A 21,023-nucleotide genomic window follows, 5' to 3' on the forward strand; every position below is an offset into this window, starting at 1 on the left:
GAAGAGCAATGAAAGTGCAATCACGAAGAAAAAGAACACTTATATAGAAGGACAAGAAAGAAAGAAAACGAACACTTACTCTCTATTACATGTAGGGTTGTGTGCTGGTTCATTTGATCTTCATAATATCCCTGTGAAGTAGTTATTTTTATGCCTATTTTATAGATAAGGAATAAGGTCCTGCAGGTAGTCAGCAACAACATACTTAGAAACAAACAAAGCAAAGGGGATGGAGTCAGTAATGAGATGTTAGAGATGAAAGTGTCGTAATAATATCAACTGGTTTTAAAAGGGATCAGTTGTCCATATAGGGACAGAAGTTTAGGATTCTTGGCAGTCCAGTTATATAATATTGTGGCCACTGATTATAAGCTTGGTTAGAGTCATAAAAGTGAATGGATAAGATTGTTCACAAAAGTTTAAATATCTGAGCAATTCACCACAGCATGTCTTTAATATGCCACAGTGGCAGCTTCATAATATTTTCTAGGAGCCAAGCATAAATTGATCCATGTGTATCCAACTCTAATCACAATATTTCAGAGAGGAAAAAATATCCTGGGATGCTTGATTTCTAGAATTTAAAAAACATATTGCACTATAAAACTGCCTTTGAAATCTCAGAAAGAAAAATATTCATTGAGAGCCAAATCAGATAAGTGCTCAGTTGAGTGATACCAGTGGCTTTGCCAATTTGCTAAATCTTAATATACTTGCTAACTTTAGTCCACATTTTTTTCCTCTTCCGCTTCTCTTTTCCTCTGCCACTTTGTCCTTCTCTCTTTTGTGTCCGATTATCATAAAATGAACATACCCCAGAGCTTTGCTATTTCTTAAAAATGTAAATGTAGAAAATAAAGACTTTGTTGGATGTCAGACTCAGGCTGCTTTTTGCTATTTACAGAATACTGGTCTCATTTTCCTAAGAAGCCCTGGAAATTGAGGGAGTTAGATAGCACAATGAAATGTCCTAGCAGGCTATTCCTGCGCGGAAGGCTACTGACAAATTTTATGGCCTTGGATCCAGAAATAAACACCATTCGGTGACTGTTTGTATAGTCAGGCCATTAAGTGCAATGATTTGTATTTCCTCAAGAGATCCCTTAAACTACAGTGCCTTGTGTTTGCAGCAGCTTGGCAGGAGTTGTATTTTTTTTTTTTTTTAATCCTGCAGTTCATTGGCCAATAAAGTGTGTTCAAGGCGCAATATCTCCCAGGAGGTATAAAAGAAAAGAGGTGGGACTGTAGGGCTTCACGCAATCCCTGTGAGATGGCCTGAGTGTAAAGCATGTTGAGCATCAATCTAGCAATAAGTTTCTTGAAGCAACTTCCTTCATGGGTGAGGCTGTTACCTGTTTTGTCTACTCTGTGCTCTGAATTCTGACCAAAATCGTTTTGACAGTGTTTCTTTAATAGTTCTTAAGGATTTTTTTTTTTCTTTTAAGATTATTTATTTATTTATTTATTTGACAGAGAGAGACACAGTGAGAGAGGAAACACAAGCACAGGGAATGGGAGAGGGAGAAGCAGGCTTCCTGCTGAGCAGGAAACCTGATGTGGGGCTCTATCCCAGGACCCTGGGATCATGAGCTGAGCCTGGGATCATGACCTGAGCGTAAAGCAGACACTTAACAGACTGAGCCACCCAGGTGCCTCTTAAGGATTTTTTTTTTTTAAAGCAGATCCTTATAAAGATAACAACAACAACAAAAAAAAAGCATGATAATGATGAGTCAACATCCTGAAATAAGGATTACTGTTTTAGCACAGACTTCTCATAAGCAAACAAATGCACTTATAAGAAAATACATTTATAAAAATTATATTCATTGGGGTAACTCTCACCTAAAAATTGGTAAAACCCTTCTCTGGTTAAATGGGCCTCATTTTCTAGCACTTTCTAACCTGTTTTGTTCCTAATGTGGATGCCCTGTGCTGTTTATATAATTCATCAGTTTGTGGATGTTCCCTCGTAGGTATAGGTCTTATTGTATTTACTTCAATGATTGCTCAAAGCTTACCTACAGATGTCCTCAATACATTTATATAGAAATATTTTTCCTTCCAATTTTCTCTGGAAAATGCTAGATGCCTGCTTTGCATACTACTTAAGGAATGGCTTTCCTTCACCCTCCCCATCCAATTCTGGGCCTTGCTATCTTTTTTCTAAGCATTCTGTATCCTGATCTCCAAATGTCTTCAGTGTCATCTAATGAAGTGTGGGGGAGTCGGGAGCATTGAAAACTCTCTCTGAAGGAAAGTATTCTTCATTGGGGTCCAGGCTGAAGATCAGTTTCCCACACTGAACAGAAACAAATACTATGAAAACCTCTTACTTGTCTTCCTCCCATGCTCTTAGATCTCCCAACACTGAAACTCAGGAGGGTATTTCAAATTTAAACCTGTTACATGTTCCTGGAACTCAAACCCATAGGTGCACAGCACCCTACATACAGTAAGAATTGAGTTAGAGTGCTGATTTTAAACATGAAGTTATTTAAAAAGCTACAAATTTTAAAATGCAGTCATTCCTTTTACTGTGTGGTTATTATACATCAGGTACTATGCTAAGGTCTAGGGATAACCTATGTTATCCCTATGTTATCCCAAATGACTCACTTTCTACTGGAAGAGTTAATAGGTAGATGATAGATAGATAGATAGATAGATAGATAGATAATAGATAGATGATAGAGAGATTTACAGAGTATAATACCAAGTGTTAAAGTATAAACAGATAAACTGAATGGCTTTATTATCTGAAAGCTTATGCGTTCATAGGATACTCAACAGAATGTATTTTTTAGAGCAAAAAAGGATTTGCTTATACAAAGAGATAAATGACTCAGAAACAAAAGAAGCCAGTGTGTGTGTGTGTGTGTGTGTGTGTGTCAGAGTGGGGCTATTTTATCAAAACTTAAGATATTGAATGAACGAATAAACCTGAATCTGCCTACTATTAGCTCTTGAATGAAAATATTAAGAATAAAATTATAGAGTTGAAGGGCTCCACAGCCAGTGGAAAGTCTTAAATATACTTAAGATTGTAGGATATCTATAACATCTGTGTGGTAGTTTGATAATGGAAATACAAAATTTTAATTTAGGTAACAAGAAATAGAAAAAATGACCAATACTTCCATTTTTACTTGGCTATTCCAATTTTTAGGACCCTTAGTGCAATATACACTTAAAGCTTTTATTGAGCAACTACCATGTATAAAAAGACACACACATATGCAAATAAAATACTGAGTCATTAAAACAAGTGTTGTGTGCTTTTTTTCTTGATAGAATCATTAACCTTCATAGCCACTTATAGGGATTTTACCCCATTGTCCAGTTTTAATTACATTTTAATTCTCCTATGCACTACACACAGTGAAGGCTACATCTCAGTGTGCTTTAGCCATGTGTATCTCACTTTGTGTCATATAATTTTTGAATTCTCCCTTTTAAGCTCCTTACTTTCCCCTTATACTATCCCACCTCGAATACCCAAATCCCTGCAAATCTTTGGCAGACATTTTTTTCTTTGTCTCCCGGCCCTCCTCCACACCCTCACTCATTCAATGTTTTCTCTTGGTCCATCTTTGCTTCAGCAGACCACTCTCAGGAACTGATTCTTAGATTGGGTCTGGAAATCTCAACTGATGTATCTGGGCTTCCTTTAAATGCACTTGCCTGTCATGTGTAGCACTTCAACAGCATCTCATGTGAGGAAATCATACATAGTTTACTTAAAAGCCCCTCAGCTCCCTTACGGCAATAACCAAGCTCTGGCTGTTCCAACGTTGAGTGCCTCTGTTGTTTGCTACAAATCAAAACATCAAATAAAGCATCATCACATACACTGAGGAGCACCCCAAAAGCAATGTATGCTGATGAACCCCAGCTATTATCCTAAGTAACACTGGCTCTGTCTGCCTTGCTGAAAGCCAGACTGGGCTAAGAATAGAGGAATCATAGAACTAAAAGAGGGCTAGAATATCTAATGGCTTTACTGGAGTATAATTGTAGCAGGTATCCATGTATAAATCATGTTTAACGTTTTCACAGCACAATCCTATTTGTCCTTTTCAAGAGCCCAGAAAAATGAATAAAATGAATAAAAAAGAGATAGGAGGGATTGAGATAGTCTCAAGAATTACAACTTTCCATAAAGATGAAACAAAACAATTACATTGATGAAAGTGAGTTTTAATATTGAACTGAAAGTGGGACGATTTTACCAAAATGACAACTCAAGAAATAAAGTGCCAGAAAAACTAAACAGGTGGCTGTTCCTATGCAAGTGAAAAGAATCAGCAGAATTTTCAACATTTTCTCCATTCCTACACTTTAAATGAAAGATGAAGGTTTAAACTGCACAATGCCCATTTGGGATATAGTAGGAAAGGCTGACCCAAGTATGGAAATACAGTTCAATCAGAGAGCTTCATCAGTGCCAATTACTCTGAGTCTATTTAACAATCAGATATCCCTACAGCTGTAGCCAGAAGTGTGCATTGATGGGGTCCAAGACAGGCCACCCCAAAATATGCCACTTTGGCATATTGACTATTTTGAATTAAAGTTACTTGAAAAAGAGCTGGTACACGAAGGACACTCTGACCCTCCTCTCAGTTGCCCTGAAAGCAGGAAATAAATCTCCCATGTAAAGGTACCCTCCTGCACCAGGAGGTAGGGAGACATCCTGATTGCCAGAGATAGGGAGTTGGGGGCCAAGGAGTCTATATAAACAAACTTGGCTTAATTTCTTCACTAATTATTACCCACATCCAAGTTTCTTTGTTTCTGCAGCTCTTCATTAATTTACTGTTTGTCTAAAGGGTGTACAAAAGCTGCCTACTTTGGTCACTTTAGGTCTCATAGTCTTATGGGCCCCCCATGTGTATATAATTAAATTTGTTTTTCTACTGTGAATCTGTCCTATGTTAATTTTATTACATCAGCCAAAGGAATCAAAGGGTAAGGGGGAAATTTCACCAACCCAACAGGGTTTAAGAGAGCAGGTATGAAAATATGTTCACTAAGTGAAGTGGCATCAGGGTCAGAGGCCATAGTGTTTTGGAATCAATACTGATCAATTTTGAAACAAATGAAAAGCTAGGCATGTCTAAGATGGCAGGTGAGGTGTCATATTTTGTAGAATTGAGTTCCTAATGTCATGGCAGAAACCTCCACCTATGTCCTTCTATAAGATATATCAGATTCCAGGTTGCAGAAGAAAACATCCTATTGGAAGTGAGAAAAAGGTCTGCCAGCAGGGTCATGGAAACAAGATGTTATATGGAAGAGCAGACAATCACAGGGACATTATACAGGGATATATATTTTTCAGGAAGCTGGATGGAGTTCTATAGCTGGAGCTCACCTAGAAAATATTTCATTGAGAAACATTATAAAATCTATAATCCAGGATTATTTACTTTCTCACACTTAAAATATTTAACAATCCTCCAGTATACTGAAAATTTGAGCTTTGTAAATTGTCTCGTCAGAAAGAAAACAACACGATCCCAAACATGGTCTTTGACTACCCGAAGAAAAATGACTGATATAAATCACAAGTTTGTTTCCTTATTCTTTAAGTATTAACAGATTTTCAGCCAGGAATTCAGGACATGCAGGATTTTAGAACTTTTTTCAAGCTGTTTGCATCATGAGCCAAGATTATAGTTTGGTTCACACTGGTTTTCCTTTATATCATAAGAGACATCAGACCCTGCAATAGCTTCTCTAACTTTCTTTCTCTCTCTTCCTTCCTTCTTTCCTTCCTTCCTTCCACCCTTGCTTCCTTCCTTTTCCTAAATACAACATCGTGTAAAATATCATTAAGATATTTTTGAAATTGAAATACCATTCAAGAAGATGTCACATACTTCTCCTCTGTTAAGTGGAACATATCTATGTTTCAACAGTAACAAACTACAGGAGGGAAAAAAAAAAACACAATCATTTCTTTCCCTCTTTGGCAAACATCTGGAAGAAGAGCAATACACAACCCATGACAAACTATATTATCAAGCTTCTTCCTGGCATTCCTTGGGTAGGATGTGAGATATTCCGAGGAACATGCAGGTAACATCCACCCAACACATTTCTACCGAGCACCCATTTGTATTCAATCATAGGACATACAAAAAGCAGGGATACCCGCCCGGGTGAGTTCAGGGGAGAGAACATGGAGCCAAAGAGAACTATACCTTTCAAATCTAATAGAATTTTTCTGGTTGGGTTTTGAACTTGCTTGGGATCTGTGGCCATTTTCTTCTGATCGCTCCTTTTAGAATTGGAATGTCCATCCTATGCCTGTTCTATCTTTGTAATTTGGAAGCCTGATTTGTCTGGATTCATAGGTTCACAGGTGGAGAGAATGAAATCACAACTCAGGTCTCACCCATAACTGACTCAGATGATATTTAGATGAGACTCTGGATTTAGAATTGATGCTGGAGCAGGATATGACTTGGGGTTGATAGGATGGGAGCAAATGATTTTCGCACATGAGAAGAACATGAATTTTGGTTAGAAGGCAGAGTGTTATGAGCTGATTTACATCCCCAAAATTCGTACTGAAGCCCTAACCCCACAATGTGACTACAATTGGAGAGAGAAAGGTAAAAGAGACATAATTAAAATGAAATGAGAATCTAAGGTAGGGTAAGGCCTTAATCTGACACAGGGATGCACTGAACACACACAGAGAAAAGGCCAAGTGAAGACACAGCAAGAAGGCAGTCAACTGAAACCCAAAGGGAGAGGCCACAAGAGGAACAGAACCAGCCAACACCTTGATCTTAGACTTCCAACCTCTAGAACTGTGAGGAAATATATTTTATTGTTTAAGCCAGCCTGTTGTATTTTACTATGGCCATCCCAGCAGACTAAAATATTCTGGAAGGAGGAGAGAAGAAGGTAGACTGTCTGGGGAGCTTGGAATCCAAGGAATAGTATCATGAAACTGGCAATCCAGAAATGCCAATGGATGAGAGTAAAATAAACCCCAACAAGAGTCTGTTCTCTCAATGTTCAAAAAGGTATAAAGAAGTATAATAATTCATAAGAATTATTTCATAAACTTCATCAGGATTTTATTTATTTATTTGTTATTTATTTTTTAAAGATTTTATTTATTTGTCAGAGAGAGAGAGCACAAGCAGGGAGAGTGGCAGGCAGAGAGAGAAGCAGGCTCCCAGCTAATCAAGGAGCCTGATACAGGACTTGATCCCAGGACTCTGGGATCATGACCAGAGCCAAAGGAAGACGCTTAACCGATTGAGCCACGCAGGTGTCCTGACAATTTTAATAATAAAAAAGTACCCATCATTGGAAATGCTAATAGAAAAAAGATAACAAATGAATGCCAACACCAAGAATACAGAGATTTCAGAACTATCTGCCATGTATTTTAAAGCAACTGTCATAAAAGTACTTCAAAGATCAGTTGAAAAACAATGAAAAAAATAAAATGCTTCAGCAAAGAAGTAGAAATTATAAAGAAAAATCAAATGAAAAATTTGGAACTAAAAACACAACTGAAAAAAAATAAATAAACCCAATAGAAGGGTCCAACCAGTGAATCCGAAGAGAGACCAACTTAAATCATCCCATCTGGACAGCAGGGTAAAATTAGACTGGAAAAATAAGTAAGTGAACAGGCCATAGAGACCAGCAGGACTATAACAAAGGAGCAAACATTCATGTTGCCAGAGCCTGCAAAAAGAAGAAGATAAAGAATAGGCCTAAAAAATTATTTGCAGAAATAATGGCTAAAAACTTTCCAAATTTGTCCAGTGACATAAACTTACAGATTCAAGAAGGTTAAGTGAACTCTAGATAAGAAAAATGAGAGAAATTCCTGCAAAGGTATATCATAGTCAAACTTCTGAAAACTAAAGACAAAAAAAATCTTGAAAGCCTCAAGAGATAAATGATACTTTACCACAGGGTAAGAAAAAATTGAACAAAAGTATACTTCTGTTTAAAAATATAGGAGGTCACAAGAAAGTGGCATGAAATTTTTCAAGTGCTGGAAAAAAAAAAAAAAGAATTGCCAACACAGAATTCTACATGCAGTGAAAATAAAGGTAAAGTTAAGATATTAAAAAAAAAAAAAATTGTTACCAGCCAATTTACTTTAACAGAGTGGCCAAACGAACTTTTTTAAATAGAAAAGAAATGATAAAAAAGCAATAAAGAAAGAACAAGAAAAGAGTAAAGAATGAGTAGAGACAAGACAGTTTACTTCTCCCTCTGATTTTTCTCAATTATGAATGTCCACTGAAGCAAAAATTCTAACACATATCTAAATTTGGTAGTGGATATATTTAAAAACAATTATAGAGAAAGGGGAAAAGGAATTTAAAGGGAAAAGGGAGGCAAAATGACATACTTTATTGAACTGGTAAAATACTGACATCCATAAACTGTGATAAGTTGGACCTATAAGGCCTAGGACAACCAAAATAATAATAATAATAATAATAATAATGATGATGATGTATACAAGGAGATATACTCTAAAACACAATAGATAAATCACAATAGAATTCTAAAAACTACCCATGTAACCCCCTGGAAGACAAAAAAAAAAAAAAAAGATAAAAATCAAAGAAAACAAATAGGAAACAAAAAATAAAATGGAAGAGTTAAACATTCCAATAATGTAAATGACTTAAATTTAAGAGAAACATTAAGAGAATAGACTAATAAGGACAACCCAAATCCAAGAATCTCATTTTAAATATAATGCTATAGGTATGTTTAAAGTAAAAATGTAGAAAAAGAAGTATCATACAACATTCATAAAAAGATAAAATAAATGTAAAAGGTAATAAAAATCTGGTTCTTCAAAAACAGCAAATAAAATTAACAAATATAATAAGACTGACAAAGAAAAAAGAGGGAAGGTACAAATGATCAATATCAGGAATAAAAAAGTGATTATCTCTACAGATCTTGCAGATATCAGAAAGAAAAGGAAATGCTATGAACAACTGGTCACCGAAGCAGATATAAAGATGTCAACAAAGCATATGAAAATGTTTTCAACATCATTAGCCATTAAGGAAACACAAATTATATCCACAATGAAGTATCACTACATACCTATCAGAATGGCTAAAATAAAATACAGTCACAAGCACAAATATTGCTAAAGATGAAGAGAATCTGGATCTCTCATTCAGTAGAGTATGGAAATATAAAATTGTACAGGCACTCTAGGAACTAGTGTAGTTTAAAAACATGTATTAAGAATAATTTTAACAGTCCTTGAAACTCCTCTGTAATCCAGAAATTACACCTGTAGGAATTTATCCCATGAGAAATGAAAACTTATGTTCATGCAAAGCTTGTACCCGAATGATCACAACAGTCTATTTCTGATAGCCAAAAGCTGTAAACAACCCAGATATCATTCCACAGATGAACGGTCAAACAAATGGTAGTTCGTTCATAACCAGCAAATACCATCTCAGCTATAAAAGGTAATTAAGTCACTTTTTCAGATTCTATAGCAAGTACTTGGAGCGAAGAGTATTTTTACCCGGTAACTTGAGTTGTAATGTTGGATCGAAATTGTGATGGGAGGAAAGAACTCACCTTGCCATGCTTGTGAACCCTGCTTGGTATGGGAATGTTATGAGGGGCTGGAGTTACTGTCATATCCTGAAAAGAAGGACAGGTAGGAAAAGGTGGATGCAGGTGACCGTGTGGACTGCCTCCTGGGAAGGCAGCGACTAGCTGCATGGTCACAAGGTCTCTCGTGTCATGCCGCTGAAAGTGACATCTGTCAAAACCAACACTGGGCACGTGTTGTGAGAACGACATGAAGGATAATGGGAGCTACACAGAGTTGGACTCAGAAGCAGATGTAATGTAGGAAACAGCTCCACCTTCTCTCCCCCTTTCCCAGTCTTCATGCTTACGAGAAAACCTACAAAGGGAGAGGAATGCAGAGCTAGATCTTTGACCCTGGACTGAGTTAATCAAATCTACCTTGGGCAAAGAAATCACTGCCTTGGACTGATGCTTAATAGCCTACAAATTAAGATTTCTAACAAAGGCAGGTAGTTTTTGTTTTATGGGTTGTTTTATTTATTTTATTTTTATTTTTTCTCAGTTCTCGGAAGTTCTACTTTTGCTACCCTGAGTTTCGTGAACTGTCATTAACAGTGAAATGTTCCCTTGATCTCTCAGATTTGTTACTGGTTATTGGTTTTGTGTTAGATGCCAAGGAATGAGGAGCTGACATTAAGGACGCTGCCGTCCTGCAGGTCTCACTGTGTGGTGAGAAGAGTCATGAACGTAAGGCAAACTAAATGTCATCAGTGAGGAGAAATCAGGCTGTGACGTTCTACCAGGGCTCTCTGAAGAGTTCTCAACACAAGCCTAAGGTCTATGTTACCTGAATACAGCCACTTATGTTTTCAGATTGGGTATTACTTTCAGATCCAGCATAGCTCCTTTTTTTATTTTAAACCTCAGTATGCATCATTGCTAGAATAGTAACATACTCCACAACTAGTCTCTTCTCAATCGTAAATTCCTTTGTGTGCTTATTACAAACAGTCTGTAGGGACTTCTTTCATAATTGCTTTCACTGGGAGTACAGTGCTTGCTAGTCATAGATCATGTATGCTTTTATTATTGTTAGTTGCTGGTAAAATGTGTACTGCATCATTGGATATTTCAAAATATATTTGAAATATCGGCCTTTCCATTGTGTCACCCATTTTCCTGGTGTTTATCTTGTACAGCACATCTCATTTTATGAAAGCTTTATTAAAGCATTATATGGCTAAATAAAGCTCAGGCATATTCCCTCATGTTTCAGGTAAGCCTGTTTTTTCTGTGATCAAAACAGGGCTCTAACAAACACATTTTTGGTCAATTATAAATGAATTCACTGGTCACTGACAAGTAGTAATGCTTGAGAATTGTATGCATTTTGAAGCATTTATTGTTTATTAATAAAAGTAAATCTGGACTTTCTACATCACAAAATGTTAAATATATGTCAACTATTTTGCACTTAATATGTGCATGTAAGTTCTTAAAGAAGCATTAATCTTTCATACTATCGGTTTTAAAAGATATTTTGTCTTTTATTGGATATTTTTATTAAATAATAAATGTACATGGTTTAAAAATTAAACAATACTGAAAGACATTAAATGAAGCCATCTCTATTACAATTCCTTAACTCTGTTCTCTAAAGACAGTAATTTTTAACTGTTTTACCCATTTTCTGAAGTATTTAAGTATCTAAGTAAAATATATATATATATGTATTCTAATTTACTTACAAATTTTACATATTATGAATTAATTAACTATAGACAGAATTTATTTGTCTTTATCTTTCCTACATAATTATATGAAAGTTTTAGTTTTAAAAAATCAGCATTCATTAGCATGAATTCTATATCTCACTTATACTATAAAGTCAAATAGCTGTATAGTATACAGATCCTTTTTTTCTGATAATTTTTAGAAATTTCATATATTATAGATAAATATATTATATATGTATTTGTTTGCTTTTTCCTTGCTAGATTTCAATGAATGGCTATTTTTTTTTCCCAACTGCTTTATCAGCAATACCCTCTAAGGGTTCTCTAAAAATAAAGAATCTCAATGATCCCATTTTCATGGAAACCTTCATGGATCCCTTCAACCATCTGTTCCAATTCAGTGTGATGGTTCTCTATGTCTGCTGTTCATCTAGCACCTGCATTTTCACTCACCTTCCTCCTATGTTAGATGAATTGCTTATTGAATCACCTGTTTTGGTTGAAAGCTTCCTTTTGCAGGACATCCATAACTAATTTTCTTTAAAAAAAAAGAAGTGTACAAATGGTCTATTTTCTAAGTACCTGCAGCCCTGAAAGATACATATTTTGCCATCATACTTGATTAACATTTTGGCTGTGTACAGAATTTTAAAGTAGATTTTCCCAAAGGACTATGAGGGTCATTTCACCTTGGTCTTCTTGTTTTCAGTATGGCTGTAGAGAAGTCTATTTCCATCCTTCTTCCCAATGCTATCTATTAAGTGGCTTGTGGTGATGGTGGTCATGATTTGGTTTTAATCCAGAATCTTATAGGATCATCTCTTAACTGATGCTGTTCTGAAATGCCATGGTATGTGTTTGTGTGAGTCTGCTTTCATCCATTGCCCTGAGTGCTTGAGAGGCATTTTCAATATAGTATTTCATGTATTTCTCTTATCAAAATTTTTTTACTCTACATTTCTCCTCTATTTTCTCGCTCCCCACAGTATTTTTTTAAAAAGATTTCATTTATTTATTTGACAGAGAAAGAGGATGGGAGAGAACACAAGCACAGGGAGAAAGAAAAGCAGACTCCCATTGAGCAGAGAGCCCGATGGATGCAGGGCTCCATCCCAGGACCCTAGGATCATGACCTGAGCTGAAAGCAGATGCTTAATGGACTGAGCCATCCAGGCTCCTGTTACTTTGCCATGCATTGTTGGTGTGACTGAAGAAGGTAAATAAAAATAATGAAACCACATGATAGTGTACAACTTGAGCTCAGAGGAAGCATCCATCCCTTCTGTTCATATTAGCCAAAGCAAATCATATGAATAAGGTTTATGTCAACGGGATGAAACAGTTATCCTCCAAAGAATATGTCTCATGGAGAGGTCCAGTGGCTATTTTGGCAATAATACCATCTACTATACTTGGTGTCTGTTCATACAGAAGAGTCATTATTAGCTCTGCAAGCACATTGAGGATTGCTGACGGATGAGTTTCACTGTCTAGTGACTAACCGGGGCAAGAAGGAGGGGGCACCTCTTTAACAAGGGTCACCCACAGGTTTGTATGTAATGGTATTTTTGCCTGTGGTTATCCAGTTTCAGCCATTCGAAGAACAAAGGGGACCAGGAATGCAGGACCTTCATGAAATCTCCATTTTCAGTCACATAATCTGTTTCCCAACACGTCTGAGTCTATCATTGCTGTTTCCATCCCATTAAATTCTTCCAAAATGTAAACCTTTGATCTTCTGCTTGGCGGCATTCAACTAGGTAGGTAGGGTTATGGAATGATCAGACATAGAACTGCAGATACTTACCCTGTTTTTATATATTTTTTAAAGATTTTATTTATTTACTTGACAGAGGGAAAGAAATCACAAGTAGACAGAGAGGCAGGCAGAGAGAGAGGGGGGAAGCAGGCTTCCTGCTGAGCAGAGAGCCCGAAGTGGGGCTTAATCCCAGGACCCTGAGATCATGACCTGAGCTGAAGGCAGAGGCTTAACCCACTGAGCCACCCAGGCACCCTCACCCTGTTTTTACAAAAGCTTATACTCAGTCCTCTTACTACCCCAGGAATTGATATCTCCAAGCCCCAAACCTTTTAAAAGTCCCTTGTCATGGAACAACTAGCTTCATTTCCAGTATTCTCCTGTCTATGCATCTGAGATTTTAGGTCTTCTACCCAGCTGAATTCATTATCACTCCTCCAACGTATCTGCCACTCTTTCCCATAATCTTTGTCCTTGTGGGTTTATTCCATTTTGTATCCTCAGTATCATTTTAGTAGTCATCTGGGAGGAAACAGAGATAAGCTTGTGTGACTAGAAGTCAAAATGTAAAGACTCGAAAAGTGTAAAAAGAGGATGGGTAATGTTGAAGGATTTGAGACACTGGAAGAAAAGGTAAGACAGTGCTATAATTGTGTTCAACCCAACCTGGAGACTTACAGGACACCTGAGAATGATGACAACAAACAGAGAACAAGAAAAAGAATGAATATAAATTGGGATGGGGGTAGGTGGAGAGCAGAATTCCCTAAGATAATGAAACAGAAATAGTGGATGAGAGTAACCAAAAGCTTTAAAAAATGAGAAATGGGATTCAATAAATAAAATATCTTAATAATAGTCTCAGTGAGTTCTTATAAGTTTGTTTTTTACACATGATAAAGCTACTTTAAAAATCCTATAATATGATCTAGACCTGAGGCTGGAAAACATGTTTTGTTCTTTTTTTCCCACTGCCAGCAGAGTGCCTGGAACATAATTCAATTGCTGTTGCTTGAAGGCCTTAATGCCTTCTTGATTTAATATAATTGAAGGTCATAATACCAATTTAGTAATTTTAATTCTGAAAATTTGTGGAATAGGAACCTGGCATCTGCAGAGTTATTTAGGCAGTTCATTAAGATACAGCACAAACTATATTTGGTAAAGGACCCCATGCCCAGGGAAATATGATGATGTTTACATGAGTCTTTTATTTGTAAAACATTTTATTTTCTTCTCAAATTGCTTTGTTTGATAATTTTGGCCAGGATTTAAGGTAGGGTCACTTATTTTGTATAAAGGAAGTATGTAGGTTTCATAAAACCTTGAACCAAACTAAAAGAACAGATTGATTTATGTTATTATAGACACACACATTCATCCAAAAATATCATGAGTACCTGTGTCTCAGAATTCTGTTTTAGATATACTGTGGTGAACAAAGTAGGGAGAAATCCCTTCCTCCCTTCCCCCTCCCATCCTTCCTCCCTCTTTTTTCTTCCTTCCTTCCTCCCTCCCTCCCGTTTGTTCTTTTCTTTTTTTTCTTTCCTTTCCTTTTCTTTTCTTTTTTCTTTCCTTCCTCCCTCCCATTCTTCCTTTCCTTTTTCCTTCCTTCCTTCCTTCCTTCCTTCCTTCCTTCCTTCCTTCCTTCCTTCCTCTTTTCAAAATCTCTTTCCTAACAGAGATTATAAGGTAGTCATGGCAGATACACTATGAACAAAAGAACAGTAAAACGTAGCATACTGGATTGTCATAAAAGTTACAGAGAAAAATAAAGCATCGAAAGTACTGATAGAAAGTGTCCCTGAAAAGGCATTTTGAGTAGAATTTGAATTTTTTGATAGGGTGTTCTCAAAAGAGCCAACAGCAGATGCAAAAGCCATAAGGTGCTACAGTCAGTCCTTGAATAATACAGGTTTAAACTACACGGGTCCACTTATAAGTGAATTTTTTTCCAATGAATACATTAGAGAACCATAAATGTATTTTGTCTTATTATTCTTTTTTTTTTTTTTTAACATTTTCTTTTCTTTAGCTTATTTAATTGTAAGAATGCAGTATGTAAGTTTTCCAGTCATTGGTAGGCTCTTAGCACTTAAGTTTTGGGGGAGACAAGAGTTATACATGGATTTTTGACTGCATGAGGGGTTGGTACCCCTAGTCCCCTCATTGTTCAAGAATCAACTGTTCATATTTTGCATTTCTGAGTAATTAAAAGACTAGTTTGAGGGGCATCTGGGTGGCTCAGTGGGTTAAGCCTCTGCCTTCAGCTCAGGTCATGATCTCGGGGTCCTGGGATAGAGCCCCGCATCAGGCTCTCTGCTCAGCAGGGAGCCTGCTTCCCCTCTCTCTCTGCTTGCCTCTCTGCCTACTGTGATCTCTGTCTGTCAAATAAATAAATTAAAACAAAACAAAAAAAAGACTAATTTGACAAAAGTAGAGTATGGATAGGTATGAGAAGTAGAAGATAAGCTCAATGGCAGAGGAATAGTGTAAAAACCTAGGAGGCCCTTAAAAGAACTTTCAGTTTTGTCCTGAGGGAGATGAGGAACCAGTGAGGATTTTGAGTTGGGGAGTGAAAGCTCAAGAATAATTTTTTTTAATCTGAGTTTATATCCAATTCTAATAGGAATAGATAGGCTTGTAAACCTTAAGTGAGTAAATTAAAATGAATAATCAGTTTGGCTCTTACTATGCGTGTCTGAAGTTGAGTTTCTATTATTATTATTAAATTTATCTGTTACAGAAGATTAACTACATTAATGATGTTGAATTTTAACCCTGCTCATATCTGAGTCCTTTGTCATGTAAACTATCAGGGCTTACCACTCCATTTGGGTATGAACATGTGTTTCCTTTTGTCCGATGGGAGTTAGTGTAATGCATGCAGAGGCTTGATGTGCTTGCACGATTTCAGATTCTTTTTCTTACTCTCTGCCATGGTCATGAACAAACACTACATATTACATATTACATATTACAAAAAAATGTTACAAAATTTTACATCTAGCATATTACAAAAAAATGTTACATGGAATAGAGTTTAATTGCTCTAGAGTTTAATTGTAGTTGTCTCAGCTACAGCTGTTCTAGATCACCCAACAGCCAACCAATCTCTAGACATGTGTATAAACCCAAACAAATAAAACCTGCCTTGGTGACCAAACCCAGATCAACTAAAAATTGCCGACTCACAGGTTAAACAAATGCTTATTGTTGTGTGCCCCTAAAATTTTTGGTTTGTTCCAGAGCATTAAATTGTACTAGGTAACTGATATACATGTGAAGAAATTTAATTAAAAGAAATAAAACACACATAACCAAAATTAAAAATAAGAAAAGATATACCAAAAGATAAAAAAGATATTTGAAACTTGAAGAGCAGACTACATATAGATATAAAAGTAGTATATAATTTGTTATAAATAGGAGAAAGATGGAAGGTTTCTCAATTTTATCAAGGAAGAAAACCAAAGAACATAAAATATAACAAAACTCAGAAATTATAGGATTATATTTATACTTGTTAATTCAAATTCCTAAAAACTAAGCAAAAACCTTATCAAATGAAGTTAAAATAATTATCAAAATAATAATTACTTTTTTTTTTCTTAAGTAGGCTCCACACCCAATGTGGGAGTTGAACTCAAGATCGTAAGATCAAGAGTCACATGCTGTACTTACTGAGCCAGTCAAGTGACCCAGTAATTAGTTTTCTTAAATCTGTAATACACAAAATTCAGAGGCAAAAAAGTAAAAACTGTCATCATCTCAAAATATGCCAAAATGTATTTAATAAAATGCAAATATATTTTTGTTTAACAGGAGACTTTATAAAAAAGATAGATATGACTGAATATTTCCCCATGTTATGAAGGATACTGATTTTAAGCCAAGAACTCTCATTCTGCTTATTGTGGCTCCCCCATTAAGAAGAACTCTAAAATGGCTTCCAGATTTCCTGTCACCTGGTGTACATACTTTGGACAATGTCCTCTCACTGATTGTAGGCAGTGCCTGTGAATATACTGGGTATCAAATCCACAATGAAATTACTAATTTAATAAGACAGGGGATTATCCTGGTGGGCCTCATCAGTAGGACTCCTGACCTATGTACCCTTTTAGGCCACTGTTTTATGGTAATTTGTTATGCAGAAAAAGAAAATGAAAATAGAATGCATATCATCATTGTAATATAACATAATAAAAATAAAAGTAGTGTAATTATTTAAGAAAAATTCTATGATAATCAAGTGAAAGTTACTTAAATATAAGTTGATTTATACATATGAAAAACAGTGTTAGTAAAAGACCCAATTCTTGGTAGTGACAAAATAATTTTTAAAACCTAATTTAAGCTAACTTAAAAATATGCTGGGTCCATATTTTTAAAAATTCACGAGACACTTCCTCAGTTAGTAACACCCACTCTTCCTATAAGCTCTCAATTTCCATTTGATCAGGGAAGCCTTCCCTGAAGTTGATTAAATTGAACTCAATCTTTACGTGTTTTTGGTGTTCCATATACTGCATACCAGTTACTGTGTTAAAAACCAGACCTCTGTGTGGTTAGTTCTTTCATTATTATTTTTTCTAACACATAAGAATCTCTCTTTCTGTTCAATGTTTTTCTCCAGGACAACTACAGAGTTTAGTGCTCAAAAAAATGTGTGATGGATGTTTATAAATGATAGAATTAAATAGCCTATTATTAATTACCCCTAAATTGGTTTATAAGTCAAAAAAGTATCAGTTAATGAATAGCACGGGTGATCTTCAACAGAGACACTTCATTATGCAGTGAAAATCTAATCAACAAAAGATAAAAGTAAAGGTAGATTATTCAAACACACAAAAGTATTTCTATACTTACTGTGTTATCAAGTTAATTTCCAAATTATGTTATGTTATTTAATCTTATTAATCTTATATTATTTAATCTTAATAAAGGCAGTGTGGTAAAGAAGAAATTGTGATAGAATTTAATCAACCTCTAAATAGAGGTAAGAAAATATGGGATTATTAAGTCATTCAAATGTAAGCTGGAATATGAAATGTAGGGTAATGATGCTTCTAAGGACATATATAGAAAAAATCATGCCCTGGCTACTTTATGAAAGAAAATGTCCCAGGGTTCCCAGATGGCTCATTCAAAAGAACCTGTGACTCTTGATCTCATGGTTGTGAGTTGGAGCCCCAAACTGGGTGTGGAGATTACTTAATAAAGTTTAAAAAAAAATAGAAATTGTAAGGACTGAGAGATTAGTAACATCACTTCCAACACCTACAAAGGAGACTATTCAGAGAGCAGAACTAATGAATGGAAAAAATTCTTATAAAACACAAACAAACAAGATATCATATCTAAGTTGATTATTTCCTCATAAGAATAGAGAAGAAAGGTGAGGACAAAACAGAGAAGAGGAGGGAGTTAAAACAAAAAATAACTAGCTGAAAAACATAAAGGAGATGAATAATCATGGAAAAGAGAAAGGAAATCTTAAAATATGAGAAAAGGCAAAAACATCATTATACAAGGAACATAGAATTGTCATAGAGGGAGAAAAAGATCAGAGGACAAAAAAATGAATGAGAGATTAGGATAAATATAAGGACAAAAGAGAACTGATAAGCAAGAGGGAGAGTAACTGAGTGGCATAGAAAGTGGAATGGTGTTAGAAGAAATAGGAATGGGAGAAAAATACACATGGGAAGCAACACAGAGAGAGGGAGAAAGACAGAGCAAGAAGGTTCAGAAAAAACAAGCAGTTTTAGGAGAGAAGGAAAGTGAAATGAGAAGAAAACACAAAACTGAATGAATGGAAAAGACAGTAGTTGAATATATGACTATACATGGGTTGATATTTCTAAGCAATTATTACAGAAGCAAATCGATGTTCTTAGGATTCCTTTTCCTGCTGGAGGTAATATGTGCTTCCATGGCCAAGAAACTCAAGGATATAAACCACTAAAATGATCATCCCTCTTTTATAATTACATTTACGTATTAAATACATATTAGTGTTTCTTCTCCTTATATTTATTTATTCAACATGTAGAATAGACCAATAAATGAATTTAAGGAATAACAAAATCAATCCTGTGTGTGTGTGTGTGTGTGTGTCTGTGGGCAGTGCTCTTTCTAGTTCTGTTAGGGGAACTTTTCAAAAACCCCTCTCATAGTGTGAGGAACTCGTGATTCATGAGGGAGGGTGTTTTGAAACTAAGGTTCTTTAAAAAAAAAAAAGAGAGAGAGAGAGAGATTCCATTCATTCATTTGAGAGAAAGAATAAGAGAGAGAGAAAGCGTGAGAGGGGGGAGGGTCAGAGGGAGAAGTAGACTCCCTGATGAGTGGGGAGCCTGATGTGGGACTTGATCCTCAGACTCCAGGATTATGACCTGAGCTGGAGGCAGTCGTATAACCAACTGAGTCACCCAGGCACCCGAAATCTAAAATTCTTAATGACTGTTCACCAGTAACAGCTACAGGAACAGTAGCACACCTCTGTCAGTCCTACCTAAAAATGAAAAATAAGGAGTTGCCTTTCCCTCCTTTGTCTTCCTATACAAGAGGAAACCTTTCAAAAGTTGGTGGGGATTTCAGCATCTGGTATGAAGCTCAAATCCCCTATATGTACCCTGGAAATCAACATTCTCTATAGCTGGGTGCCTGGGACCTTTCCTGAATCAATGTTTCATTTTTATCAGTGATAGGTAAATTCCTTTGGGATGGGGGGTGTCTTGTAGGTGTTCTCAAGATGGTTTTATGTTGCCCTGTCTTCTTTCTATGGGCAGGTCCTGTATGCGCTGTGCCGCATAGTACACAGGGCATCTAAATGAAAACAACACGCAGAGTACTGTTTCAATATGCACAGGAGTCCGTGTTCACTGTGCTATTATCTTTGTCTTCCTTCTGCGATCTATTTTCCAATCCATTTTCACCGACTTTTTAATTTGGTGTTCAGTAATACGCTGCGATCTCATCAGAAAATACATTTAGCACAATGGCTAAATTACTGGGTTGGAATTTCATTTTCTTTGGCATTTTAAGATACTCTAAGTAAACTGATAGCAAATGCTTTGGGGACGATAGACGTCCTTTATCAGTGTAGAGCTCACCACTCGGTGTTAAATTATTTCTTGAAATGGTTAGTTGGTGAGAACAATATTGAGAAGAGAAACATTAAATGTGTTTGACTAAGCTAAGAGCTCTAGCATATATTTTAAATTAGTATGTTCAGTATTATTACCCTTAATTCAGTCCTATCACAAATATACTGTGATGGCACATTTTTCAAATAAATAGGGACCAGAGAGCAGTGGAATTAGCTGACACTAACTGAATAGCTATTTTATGGATTTTTTTTTTTTTTATTCCTGTTTAAATGAGCTCCTAAGAATAAATATAGGAGACTCTTTGGAAAGGGACTGGCATGATTCAGAAATCTCTATTTACACTTCCTGGAGACAGATTCTTGGTTTAAACCCCACCCTACTGCGTGCAGAATGAAGGTAAAATATCAGCAACAAAAGGGCAGCAGGGCATGAGGGTGACACACACCCAAGGACAGGTCTTTGAAGCCTCAGTTTCCACTCCACCATCGCCCTTCCCTTTTATTCAGCTTCTGCACCCACATGAAAGAGGAAACAGTCCCTGAAGCCAATTTCAGTCTCACAGTTTAGAGTTCGGTACTTCACATGCTTCTTTAAGATGTGTGATCTTTTTCCATCATCTCTAAGATCTCCTAGATGTCTGACCTTTCACTCGGGATGTCTCGATATTCTTTTACAGAAAATTGCTGTTGACTTATAACCTAACCTTTCTTTTTTTCTTTTTTTGGTCTTTCTATCAGCAAGGCACACAATAAAGTTGCAAGTCAATATCAAGAATGAATCATTAATATATATAAGCATATTAGAGAAAATATAAAGAACAAAGCTACTATATAAACATGTAGC

This window comes from Lontra canadensis, unplaced genomic scaffold, assembly GCF_010015895.1.
Source record: "Lontra canadensis isolate GAN:19392208 unplaced genomic scaffold, GSC_riverotter_1.0 scaffold19, whole genome shotgun sequence".
Classification (NCBI taxonomy): Eukaryota; Metazoa; Chordata; class Mammalia; order Carnivora; family Mustelidae; genus Lontra; species Lontra canadensis.